The 13,658-nt window shown below is 41.3% G+C and overlaps 1 long non-coding RNA gene across 1 annotated transcript; it reads left to right on the forward strand.

Annotated features, from left to right (window-relative positions):
* The first annotated feature begins 12,294 nt into the window (after positions 1 to 12,294).
* LOC140995509 (uncharacterized) lies at positions 12,295 to 13,108 on the forward strand. Its single transcript, XR_012178781.1, has 3 exons — positions 12,295 to 12,397; positions 12,495 to 12,562; positions 12,710 to 13,108. It is a non-coding gene; the product is annotated as an uncharacterized lncRNA (long non-coding RNA).
* Positions 13,109 to 13,658: the final 550 nt, after the last annotated feature.

Raw genomic sequence — 13,658 nt, forward strand, 5'->3', positions numbered from 1 at the left:
ATATCACTCAATCACAGCACTAACAACACCAATGTTAATATTACTTGTAAACTGCACTTTTTAATTTGTGTTCACCCAACGCAAACGTTGCCACTTCATAGCTGACGTTAATCAGATAACTAGCTAACCAGCAATAACTTGCAACATGAGTAGACACTTTCAACACAATTTCCAAAAGATAAAACAACCTAACTTAACAACTATCAGTGTTACTAATAGGTATGTGTCGTTGTTAACCTTTAATATTGTCATATTAGCTGTTGTCTTACAGGTGAATGAGAGGTGAGGTACTTACCTTTTATTCCGCAGAGAAAAAGACCGGCAAAGCAGAGGTACCGCGAAATTTATAGCCTGCTAGAACATGGGAGTAGACGTTTTTCAAACAACCTATCAGAAATCTCTGGAATCCATGGAGACAACGTTGACTGACAATCACGTCGCACTTGACGTAACAACCATACGCAACCACACGCAGCCGAGTCGTTGTCTTCCAAAACTTGTATCGAAAGTGCCTACTTCTGACTATATACCACTTCTTGCATTTGCTGCTAAGCAAAGTAAAACCACACTTATGAAAAATAATTTACATAATGACAATATGTTCTACTCACGTTTGATGTGCGTTTGCTGAAGGAAAACGATAAATATTCTCAGGACAGTGCTCGCAAACGAAATTGATTGCGAGAACATGAAAATGACGACACCCTGTGATTATTGATGGAGAAATGCAACACATTAATCAATCTACAAATGACATGGCAGCGCACGGTATTTGGTTGCCCAGCAACAGCGGAAAGTTGTCAAAGTGACGTCAGCGAAAGAGTGAAAACAATAACGACGAGATAACGATAAGTAGCTAAGTAATTTCTGAGATCTGGGAAATTTACCCTGTTAAGAGTGTACAGTTACCACATTCACACTGTCATTTACATGCGGGAAAGCTGAGCTAATTCTCCGCATCCGCATCCGACTCTGATGCGCCTCCGGAGGTGGTAGCCTGTCAGAGGCGCAGTCGATCTGACAGTCCGATAACTAAACATGTCGTTCACTCAACAAAATACAGACAAATTTCCCAAAAAGCAACTTTACAGGACAAAACACCAGTGACGTAGTAATTCATACCGTCTTTGGCAACTTATGCGAGTAAAAAATACCGCAGTTATACGTCGAGAAGTGTCTTTCAGCCTGTCGGTTTGACACACTCTTAGTGACATGTCTGCCAGAAAAACAACGTCAATCCCCGCCATAACACTCTAACTCACAAAGTCTTTGTCGCGGTACCGCGACGATTATCCCTGCCTTCACTTCAGTGAAGTTTCCCCCAGAAAACAGCCTCCCTTCCCGCGACAGAATGAGTCAGACAGCGTCATGTTCACTGATGGCGATTATGTTATTATGTAATTTAAAACGCAAATCGTCACTTTGTCACTTTCCATGACGATTGGTGGGCGAGGAAGTCAATGTCAACACATTAAAAGACATCTCTATGATTTAAAACAGTCAGCGAGTATACTTTCAAATTACCAGGAGGACACCGGGGAACCACCTTGAGAAAAACACACACGTCATCATTATGACGTGCACCGTGACGCACATTTTGCAGGAGGAGTGTCGGCTTGCTGTGTGAATTACAGTCTGGTTAGTCCTTTACGCTGGAGGTGCTGGCTATGTGTGTACAAACAACATCGGACAATTGGCGAAACACATGAGTCTCCATATAAAAACGGTCAGTGTGTAGTGCAGTGTCCTTAGTGTGTTGTGTAGTCCAGTGATTTCTCTTCAAAGTGTCAAAACAATACAACAAAAGCCAGACACACAAAAGCAAAGACAGACAAACACACACACACACACACACACACACACACACATACACACACACACACTTTCTCTCACACATAACACACGTAGAAATGTAAGTACCTCCTCCTACACATTGCAGATGAAAAGTGTCACTGTTGTGTTTGGATAACATGTATCATATTTAAGTAAACACCTTTCCATGGCACCACCCACTGCAAATAAGAAATCAGCCTCATATCCATCAATCACACTTTATTTATATAGAACATTTCAAACAAATAACATGTAGCTGCAAAACTATATGTTCAAATGCTAGCACAACCACCACTGTTAAGACCAAGGCGACGCAGATAACAACTTACTGATAAACAGGGCAAAAACTTATTTACAGCTTCTTCTGATAACAAACATAATCATTTGGAGTTGTCTTTAAAAAGGAAATTATGTACATTCTTTAATCTGACACTACATAAAACACAAAACACTGAATATCTTTACAGTTCTATGATACCACAATAAACTTGTTCTTCGTGACCAATACAATTTAGAATCACAATCAATAAAAAGGTAAGGACACTCCCAGCCAGGATTAACAGTGATGACATTGGACTCCTCCCAGTTCTCAATTTAAACTCATTATATCTTCTTACAAGCAAACTGCACATGTCAAAGCCTTTTCACAGCAACTCTAAATGCAAAACTAATGCGAAGGAAATACAAGTCCTGACAATATGAAACACGCTCATCTGCAAAATCTTTTCAACCTTTATTAACTTGCATGACTCCAAAAACAGCTGTTCAATGTAGACAAATTACAGTACAGTAAAATAGTCACACACTAGACTTATTGTACGTAGTTGTGGTAAACTACTAAACATCTGAAATATAACCCAATGCTTGGAAGGAGAAAGGCACAGCGCTTGTTGTTATAATCACTTGCAATGACATGTCACTCTCCTCTCATCTTTGCAACACTCTCTTTCTGCTAGAAGGGACAGCAAGTTGGTGTTTCATAGACAATGTGGTCGTGGTGGTGCTGTGGAAAGAAAGCAGTAAAGCTATTCACTAACTGTGGAGGAATCTGACAATACTACTTTCAACACATTTCAAGCTCTGCTCAAACATTTTGCCAAACATCTATTCACAGTTGTAATGATATTTGTCTTAAATTTTCTAAAGAAAGGATGTGCGCGCCCCGACAGCAGCACGCCGCAACACCAGCACGCCCCGACAGCAGCACGTCCCGACGGCAGCACGCCCCGACCCGCGTGGACTGCGAGGGCCCGTTCATCGCTGCTTGCAGCTTTAATTATTAGGGCCTGAGCAGGGAAACCTGCGAGGTCCCTATTGTTTTTCTCGTGATTCTTATTATTAGGGCCCGAGCACGGAATTCCGTGCGAGGACCTATTGAAACCGTAAGGATTATTATTATTCTCCTTCTTCCTCACAAAGGATCGCATATTTGGCGGCCGCAACATACCCCAAAACTCACCAAACTTGGAATATAGATCAGACCTGGCGAAAAATTTTATAATCTGTTGTCGTTGTGAATTTTCACCACTAGGTGGCGCTATAATCAAGGACAGTGCGTTTTGGCTAATAACTCCCATATACTTTGTCGCACATTCAAAAACCTTACATCCACGCATTCAGTGAATTCTGCTGAGTCTTCTGATATAGGCCACGCCCATTTCCGCCCCAGGTTTTTTTTCCGCAAATTCGCAAAATGTCGAAAACCTACTTTTTCGAACTCCTCCCAGGAAATTTCACCGATTTGCATGAAACTTTGCACACAACATCTGTGGACCCTTCTGACAAAAAGTTATTAAAAGAATTTTGGAATTTCAAGTAATACTCAAGTTATTACATAACAACTTCCTGCAGATTTCGTTCCAAACAGGAAGTGTTGCATATCTCCACATTGGTGTGTCCAAATGACATGAAACTCAGGATACTACTTCCCCATGAGCCCATAAGGCTCTGTGCAAAATTTTGGTGGATGACCACTAGGTGGCGCTCTTTAAATTGAAGTATTTTATATCTCCACATCGGTGGGTCGAATTAACACAAAACTTGGTACACTCATTGCCAATGCCCTCCTGAGGATAGCTGACAAAGGGGTTACCGATCTGACACTAGATGGCGCTCTGGTGGCAGTTTCTTTTTATATTTGGCACTGTGCCCACACCATAACACTTATGGACATGAAATTCATAGGCGTGGTATAGACTGGCCCCTGTAACTCACACACCAAAAATGTTCCATGGCACGATGAGCATTTCTTCGACGTTTTTCAAACATCTCCTAGCTCTGGCCTACGTTCACCTAGAAACACCATTCAAACTTTAAAATGTAGGCACGGGTCTTGTCTATTTAAGTCGTATTTGAACTTTTTTCCCACAATGTTTCGTTTTTGAACTGTGACCCTTTAATGATGCTGAGTGAATTTTAAAGAATTTTGAAAATTTTAGTTTTTTCAATGATTGTGTATTGCGGAATGTTCGTGCAGAACCAACTGCCAGAGTGTGGGAGACTCAAAAAAAAACTCTCAGAAATTCTCTTTCTCTGACGATCCCAGCCACAAATTACACAGTAGAAATGTGATTTTTTCACAGAGTTGTAGCCACACTTGTCTTCTTTCTCCCAATGTGTCTTCTTTATCAGTAGGATTTACGGTTTTTGATTTATCTGCCCCTAACCAACAAGAGTAGCTCTCAACTGTTCCATTTACTCCAATGTTAATCGGGAGGAGGATTTTCCAGGATTTTCCAAACTGCACCTGTTTTGAACTCGCTCCTATTACCACATTTTAGAAGCTAGGACCACAAAAAAATATGGCTGTGTTCTTTAAGGCCTTTCTGGCTTGACGGTGAAGAAATTTTGCCGATATCATGTTTGGTTTTGAAGAGATAGCAGTAGTTTGAAGTCCTACTTCTGAGCCAGAAATCACTCTCAGATCAGCTCTGTCACAGACAGCAGCTGTGGTCACAGGCCATTGCTAGGGAGTTCCGACAACCATCACCGTAGCAACTGAGATCAACTGGGCCAACAGAGACACACAATTAATATTCCCCGTCTTGGAATATAGATCAGACCTGGCGAAAAATTTTATAATCTGTTGTCATTGTGAACTTTCACCAGTTAAGACATGCGCGCACAATAACGGGGCAATGGGTTCGGGTAAGGAGCACGCCCCGACAGCAGCACGCCCCGACCCGCGTGGACTGCGAGGGCCCGTTCATCGCTGCTTGCAGCTTTAATTATTATTATTATTAGTTGTTGTCTGCCTCTTGAGCTCAAATTCCAGTGAGCTGGAATGGGCCAGAAACTTGAAACTTGGCCCAATGATTGGAAATGATGTCCATCAATTTTTATTAAAATATGAGCCCAGTCGGCCAGATGGTGGTGCTGTAATTAAGGCTTGAAAATGCGTTTTTCAGAAGGCCACGCCCCTCACACCATAAGTCTGATTGACTTGAAATTTGACGAACGTCCAGCTCAATGTGCTCTACAAAAAAGCCTCTTGGACCATAAAGGTCCGCCTGACTAGATTTTTTGCTAATTTGCATAATGTGAAAAACAGTAAAATGAATAAAACTTTTGAATATCTATCAACCTATCAATGATAGAATGATAGAATCTATCATCTATCACCTATCAACACCAAATTTGGTATACAGCCTCGGGGGATGAAAGTACAAGTTTCTATTATAAATGAGCCAGATTGGTCAAAAAACATGGCCGCCACGGACCAATGAATTTTCGCAATGGGCGGAGCTTAGAAATGATTGGCCATAACTCCTACACCCTTTGCCCTATCATCACAAAACTTGGTGGGCAGGTTCACAACAGGACTGGACATCTGCCTACCAAAGTATTTTGAGCTCAACATATAGGGGGCGCTATAAATGCCACACATGCGTATCTCAAAGACCATTGGACAGAATTTCACCAAATTTGGTATGCATGCTCTAGGGGTGACTATTAACTAATATCTTGACTGCCATGTTGATAGGTGAAAGTGGGCATGGCCTGTTCGTCATTAACCGTCATTGTTTGCGTTTTAATCATTTACGGCGAGCCGGAAGGACCTAGAGACACAAAACTTGGTACGTCGAGTATAAATGATGTCCAAATGCTGCTCAAAACATTTGATCCCAATCGGCCTAATGGGGGCGCTATAACATAGTGTAAACTTCGAAAGGCTCTCCCCGCCAAGCCATAAGTGCTATTGACTTGAAATTTTTCGTACACGTCCTCCTGATAGTCTCTTGCACCATGAAAGCAGCTATTACAGATTTTTGGCTAATTTGCATAACTTTAAAAACAGTAAAATGAATAGAACTTTTGAAATATTTATGCTATCAACACCAAATTTGCTATATGGCATCGGGGGACCGAGACAGTCATTTCTCTTATTGATGAGCATGATTGGTCAAAAGACAAGGCCGCCGTCAACAGAAAATATATTTTACTGCCTCTCCCATACACATCCATTATTATCTCGAGATTTCTCCCAAAATTATCATGATCGTGGAACTGTGATTACTTAAACATTATAATACCTATTGAAACTTTGAAATACACATCAATAGGTAAAATTTGAATTTATATTTCAATGTTCAAATGGAGTCTCTGTGAAAATATAACACAAATGCCATTAGCATGTAGCTGAAAACCCAATTTGGAGAAATTTGGGGCCTATCATGGGTATGTGTTGCACAGATCTTTGAGGAACAGGGCGGCCGATGTCATCAACTGCGGGGGATGAGGGTCAGGGTGGCTGGTTTGGGACGAAAGAGGTTAGATTGAAAACAATGAACTATGAAAGCACAAATCACAGGTATGTTAACAGGCATCACAGGAACAGAAAAAGCTGCAGAGAAGGAAGTAAAATGAGACCAAGCTGATTCATACATCTTTAGAGTGGATATTGCCAGTCAATTTCTCATGTAATGAGATGCTGATTTCATGTAATCGTGGAGGATGCCCTCTAATTGAGTACAGTCTGAGCAAAGGCTGGGCAGTTCAGGCCTTGACATGCTGCTTTGGGACAGAGAATTCTGAATTCCTGTAATTTAAATCGGGACAAGGAGTCAGCAATTTTATTATCAAGGCCAGGAAGGTGAGCAGCACAGAGAGTGAAATTACACATAACGGATGTCCGTGTTAAGCAACGGATGAACCTATTAATAAACGGGATGGAGGAGCGCCCTTTATTGATGATATTGACAGTTACTTCGTTGTTGTTACGACCCCAGAGGTCGTATAAATGTTTCTATTGTTTCTCTGCTTAAATAACCCTCTGTTACCTGGGTGTGTGTGTGTGATTGGTTGCAGGTGTGTTTGAGTGATTGTAGGTTGTCCAGGGAGCTGATTGGTTCCTGCCTCGAAGCCAGGAGTGTAAATGCCGGCTCTTCCAGTTCCTGTGGGCTCTCCTCTCTCAGCCAGACTGCCAGCATGTCTGTTTGTGTGTGAGATGTGTTTTTAAATAAAAATGCTTCTCTGCTTGTGGTTCTTGGGGGATAAGAAGAGGGGAGTCTCATGTTGCATTTTCATGTTGCGCCAGGGTTTCCCCCAGGCCCTGGTCGTAACAGTTGTCACAAAAGACTACAATTTTTTTCTGACACCATAACTTGCCCCAAAGTAGACGTGCTACTACAACAGGGTAGAGCTCCGATAATGCGGTAGATTGAGCATTTTGGGGCAAGGAAAGCAATTCTTTTGGCCAGACATCTGCAAACCATTGATTGTTGTAAAACCCCCCAAAACCAACAGAAGGAGCTGCATCAGTAAAAAATTTAAGAGATACTGACGTTTCTGGTTCCTCGTTGTAGAAAAATGATATGTCGTTCCAGTTATCACAGAGGAAAGACCAAAAATGAAGATCTGATCTGCAGCCTTCGTCCAGGGTTACATGACCGTGGAGATTATTTACCATCATGTGTGCGTTTGTATCCTGATTGGCCACAAAGGATTGAACTAGACCCACCAGAGACTACCGCTGCATTTTTAACATCACTCCCTTGCATTTAACCTGCGTTTTGCTGTGTGCTGTGTGATAGCACTTTGGATCTCCAGGTATTGACCTAAGGGTGGGTTCCACTCACCCGGCCGTGAGTTAAAAACAACGCTGTCAGTATCACAATAAAGTACATGTTGTTGTAATTTATCCAACACATCATAGAGCATGAGTCGGGTGTGGGCCATGGTCATGGATCCTATGAAGATATTTACATCTTTCATTCTGGAGGCCCTGTCATCAGTATAACACCACTGCACCATCGCCACATCATCTGAGATGAAACAAAACTGCTGCACGTCATTTTGATTGCTGAACATCAGCTGTATAAATCTGGCTGGTTCTGTTATCAACTTACATGATGGTAAGTTATTCCTCATGCTGAATCTACCCCACAACGAGTTTAGAAGAAGCTTATTGCAACCTCACCGCCTTGTTGACGCAGATTTTATCTGTGTCTAGCTTGATACCTTCCTTTTTTAAATAGTCATCGATGTATTTCTTCTCCCCAGGTGTTTTGACATGACCGGGGTAACCAGAAAGCCTCTTGTTTGCATTTTAGAAATGTTTTAAAATAACTACCAAGGGAATCAAAATCCCTATGGATAATTTCGGGGTGACCTATTGGATACTGAGTTCACGGCTGGGTACAAACTGGTGAAGTCGTAATATTTTACCGTCTCACCATCTACCACCTTGTGGTACAACTTCATGGCATTTATACATCTGCCAAACAGAGACTGCGGGGGGTCCAGGCATTCTGGTTTTTGAAGCTTCAGTCTTTGCACAGAACCCATGGTAGAGCTCACAGTAGGGGACTTTGGTGACAGGATTTAAAGCAGCCTGAACATGGCATTTGACACATCCGTGAAAAAACTAACTGCAAATTCATAGCACTTGTTTGTATTGGCGTTGTAACCGTCCACAAAGTATGACCCAAATTGCTGTTCACCATGATTGAGCTCATGTTTTATCTCAATGTTTTGCGTATGGCTCAGGTATTCAAGCCACTGCAAAGACACATTTGAATGTCTTATTCTGCTCGATGTATGCACCATCATACATGAGTGCGAGTATGTCTTAGGGCAGAAACAGTGTTTTGAATACCCCCATACAACTGGATGCCAATGTCATGAAAGCAAAGGGGTCAAGCTGTGTGCACTTGAAGAAGTATCCTGATAAATCACACATGCTCTGTGCAACACTTCCACATCATTGACGCAGTAGCGACAAATCTCTGCCTGAAAATCAAAGGTTTCTTTGCGGACTGTGTCATACCACTCCATGAATGTTGTTTTTTTCTCATACCGTCACACCCATAGTAAGACAGGTCTGGGGTAGGGGCCCTTGTATTGAACTTGTGGGGAAAATAGCCTTTCACCATATCCTCAAACCCCAAGGCTGCTGGTGTTTTAGACAAGCGCATAGGAAGAAAGCTGAAAGAATCTATCCAATGCTGTTAGCATACACAAAATTTGCCTCATGCTTGCCATTGTGATACCATCTCTCAAAATCAAACGATATGTATTTTCTCTGCGGATCCCCCTTCTCAATAGGTTGGAAATAACACTCATGCGGTACATCGGCACCCAATTTCTCGCCACACAACAGGTTGACACTTATGAGGATTTTTCCCTTTTTTGTAGAGCCTACCACATGTCTCACAGTATTTAAGTCTGTCACAGAGTATCACGTCATGTTGTTTCTCATTTAAATTTGTGTTGATCGTAACAAAATTGAGATTTGCAAATGTGTTTGCAGGTGCTGCATTACACGGTTTTGATTGGATGGCTATGACACTCACATGTAAAACATCTGCATCTGTGTTCACAATTATGGTATAGGGGTGAATCAAATGTTTTATAACAATAATTACACATGTCTGAAACACCCCAGAACCCTGTCTGGGTTTCTATCAAATAATATTGGTTATCGTCTAGGTATAACCAACGCCCCCAACCAGACAGTCTTCTGGTTGGGGACGTCATGTGTTTGGTAACACAGCAGGAGTTTGCGGTCAAATGAGTGGTGGAAGATTATAATTTTTGCTTCTATTTGTTTCCCGAATTTGGTGACATCAAGAAATGATAGACTGTGCATATGATCGAACCCTGCTTTGCTCGTCAGATTTTTTGCATACACCAATTTTTCATACATGGACTGAAACACGAATTACTGTTTCCACTATTGTTAGGGTTGTACAGAAATGGATCTTTCTTTGACAAAATCTCATCATAAGGTATTTGACCCAATCTAAGAAGGGCCCCCGACGCTTCTATTCTGGACTTCCATAACAATAAATTCCAATTCCTCATCCACCAAAGTTCTTCCATAAACAAATCTGCATTGTATTGGCTGTCTGTGTTTAAAACATCCGGCACATCGTTGGCCAGGGAGGGACCTCTCAATACCACATTTAAAACACTACTGGGATGTGTACCCTCTAATGCACAATCAATTACATCAGGCAGCCTGCTACTGATGCGGAGTCAGTCTGAATGGCATATCCTACATCTCCATTGTCAGTGACAGCAGTCCCCACCCTATCATTACCAACAACAACAGCGTCATCAGCAGCAGCAACAGCAGAAGCAGAATGCATCACAGTAAAAGACATATTCGATACATGTTTTTTTCATTGCAAGGAGTCTTTTATACTGCATTTTATGCCACCTATCCACTGTGTCGTCATCACCATCTGTGTCAGATCAATAAGGCAAATTATGCTTTTGTGCATATCGAGCATATCTATCATACACTTTTTCAATAGTAGCAGGGACGGTGCTCTCATCATCACTATTCCAATCAAATTATTAATAATAATGTAATTTCTCTGACAATAATTGTTGTCATAGAAATTACTGTCACTATCGTCATCGCTATCACTACAGCATACCAGCCAGTGCCATCTTGAATATTTACTTTTGAAGCACTCGTGTCAAGTCGTGAAGTAAAGGGTACACTACTCCTTGACACTTCTAATTTCTTCTAGGATTTCCGTCCGACACACTGAACACGTCTATGCAGAGCAGCAGAGCTACTTTGTGGCTGGACTACTTTTAGCAAGTTTTTGTTTTAAAACAGCGATTGTTTTACTTAAAAAATGTTTCCAAATCTTTGTTTTGCTGTCTTATTTCCTCAAATTTACTATTTACTATGCCAGCCAATTGGTCAAATCTATCATTCACCAGGTTACAGACATCTAGTCTGCATGCCTCAAGATTTGGTTGTTCTACAGGTCCAAAATGACTTATGTCTGAACAGAGATCATAAAGTTGACTTAAGTCAGATAGCTCTGGTCACTCGTGGAAACCAAGCTGCTCTGATAAGGTGTCCTGTCTAATACAAGTGGATAATGTGTGTAGTATATCACCGTTAATATACAGGTTATCTAATTAGGGCTGTAATCAACCAAAGAAATCCTTGGTCGACCAAAGCCGTCTTGGTAGACAGCGTTTTGCATCACATGCATCTGCGCAATATCATAGCCCATGATTTCCGAAAATATACTATGTCAACTAGTGATATCAGCACAAGAACTGTTGAGGAATATTTAGACAGTTGTTTTTGTCATGTTATAATAATTGACAGACGCTATGATTTCGCTCTGTGCGAGGACACGTGCAGAGCGAAATCATGAACACAGGAGCTCAGCTTCGTGGCTGAGACACGAACTAGGGGATGCTGCCGTTGCGGGCGGGTGCGCCTGCAGTTATAAAACGATTATTAGACTAAAACATTGAAATATGCCAATTCTGGGATCCTTCCATAGTGTTATCAGACACTTAGAATAACAATCTGAGCCTGTCTGGCAAAAATAAGCACTTTTAGTGGACGTACTTAGATCGTATGCAGTTGCCCAAAAGGATTAACGTTAATTTGCAGCCATGCAGCCCATTTCATTGCTGCTGGCTGGGGCGATCTACTGGACCAATGTTAAATATAAATGTTTATTTCAGTTGCAACAAGTAAAATACATGGTTACACAACTAATCCTAGCTCATCTCTTTTGTTTTTTGTTTTTCAGGTCTTTGAACATCAAACCACTTTTCTATTAGCATTGAAATATTTTAAATCCAATGGTTCTTTTAAGAGCCAGTTTCTTATTCCTTCTCTCTGTTACACTAATTTCCTTGTCTCTCATAGCTTTTGCTTTGTCTCTCATTGTGTTTATCTCTTTCTCCCTCTTTTTCTTTATATGTACTTTGGCTTTATCCTTTCTTTATTTCTCTTTGTTAAATAACATCTAACAATGGCATCAGAGTCATTCAGACAACTAAATGAATGGCTGGAGGCGGGGAAAACCTTGGCAGATGAGTTGGCAACAAAAAAAGTTAAATTTTTCATGCATTATTTCTCTATTATGGCATTTACCTAAATGTATAAGAAAACGCTTCAGCACACACCTGAAAAGGATGTGTATGCCCCAGTAAAGGCAAATATATAATCCTAGTTTTTACTTTTAGCCTTCAAAGAAAAGAAACCAAAAGGGGACTGAAGGCTCCAATGTTTCCTGGAGGAAGAGGGACCAGGATGGGAACCTTCTCTGGCAGCACGTTAGGAGGAATCAATCTGGTCAGTAAAATACAATACAGTTATACTGTTATTTACAAGTTTTAATGCTGTTGGTCAGCAGCAATGTTTCCTACATCATTATATTTTGTGTTTGCAGTTAAACCAGCCGGCACTACGGAGCTCCCAGAAGTTGAGGAGTCACAGACAAATGAAATTCCTCAAGAGGTAGCGTATGTAGTAGCCATGTTCATGATGCATATGCAGTGAAATTTCATTTCCTACATGCCTACATCTAGGGCTTTTTTCATTTGTTTTATTAAAATACATTAGTTTAACTGTCTTTTACATTATTTTTTTGTTTTATTATTTTAGATCAACATCTTCAGAGACTAAGAGACCTGCTGAATTCTGTCACTGTCCCTGCATCAGCGGAAGTGGAGGAGACACCCACCATGTCTGCATTGACCAGAAGACAGTTGATTTGTGGAAAAAAATTCAGGGCTGCAATGCCAGAGCTCTTAAACTGCAAGCTGGCCACAGAGACTGTAACCCAGCATTGCTGACAACAGTGCAAAACAGTTGATGCTGTGGTCCGGTGCCTACAGGGCCGGTTTTTGCTATGGGCAATGTGGGCGACCGCAAAAAGACAAAACAAAACTCGCCAGTTTTCTAGACTACCGCTCATTTCCATGTCAAGTTAGTGGAGTGGGCGCTGGGGCGCCCTCATTGTCACGTCAACTTGCTGCTGAGAGTCACACAGGTTGTGTGTGTCAGAAGAGGCAAGGGGGAGGGGGGCGGGGGATCAACTTGCGACTGCAGAGGTTGGATCAAAGCGAGGGGGAGGGGGAGAGGGATAGACTGATGATCCCAGGCCACATAACACAAACTGCTTCCAAATAAATTGTATTTCATTCCTAAAATTAATATAGACCCATATACCTACATGTAGTTAACTGGGTTATGTGAAAAATGTAAAAAAAAAAAATGTAAAAAAATCTGTGCATGCATCTACGTGAATTTGTTTATATCACGTGACTCTGGTTGTTTGACGGGCGAACGGACGGTGTTGGCAAAAGGTAATGCAAAAGGTAATGATGTCGAGTCTTCATCTTCATCATGGATCAAAGTAAAAGAGCAAAGAAGCCATCAGGTGCCCAGTTCAGAAAAAGAAGAAAAGAAGAAGAGGAGAAACGGGCAAAAGATAAAGGTAGGCAGATTTCTATGAGTGACGTGAGTGACAGTAGCCTATAGGCTATTTATTAGCCTCTTGCTAATATGTTGCTACTTAGCCACAGAAGACGACTGTATTTGGTTTTTTAGT

Source organism: Pagrus major, chromosome 5 (genome assembly GCF_040436345.1).
Source record: "Pagrus major chromosome 5, Pma_NU_1.0".
Classification (NCBI taxonomy): Eukaryota; Metazoa; Chordata; class Actinopteri; order Spariformes; family Sparidae; genus Pagrus; species Pagrus major.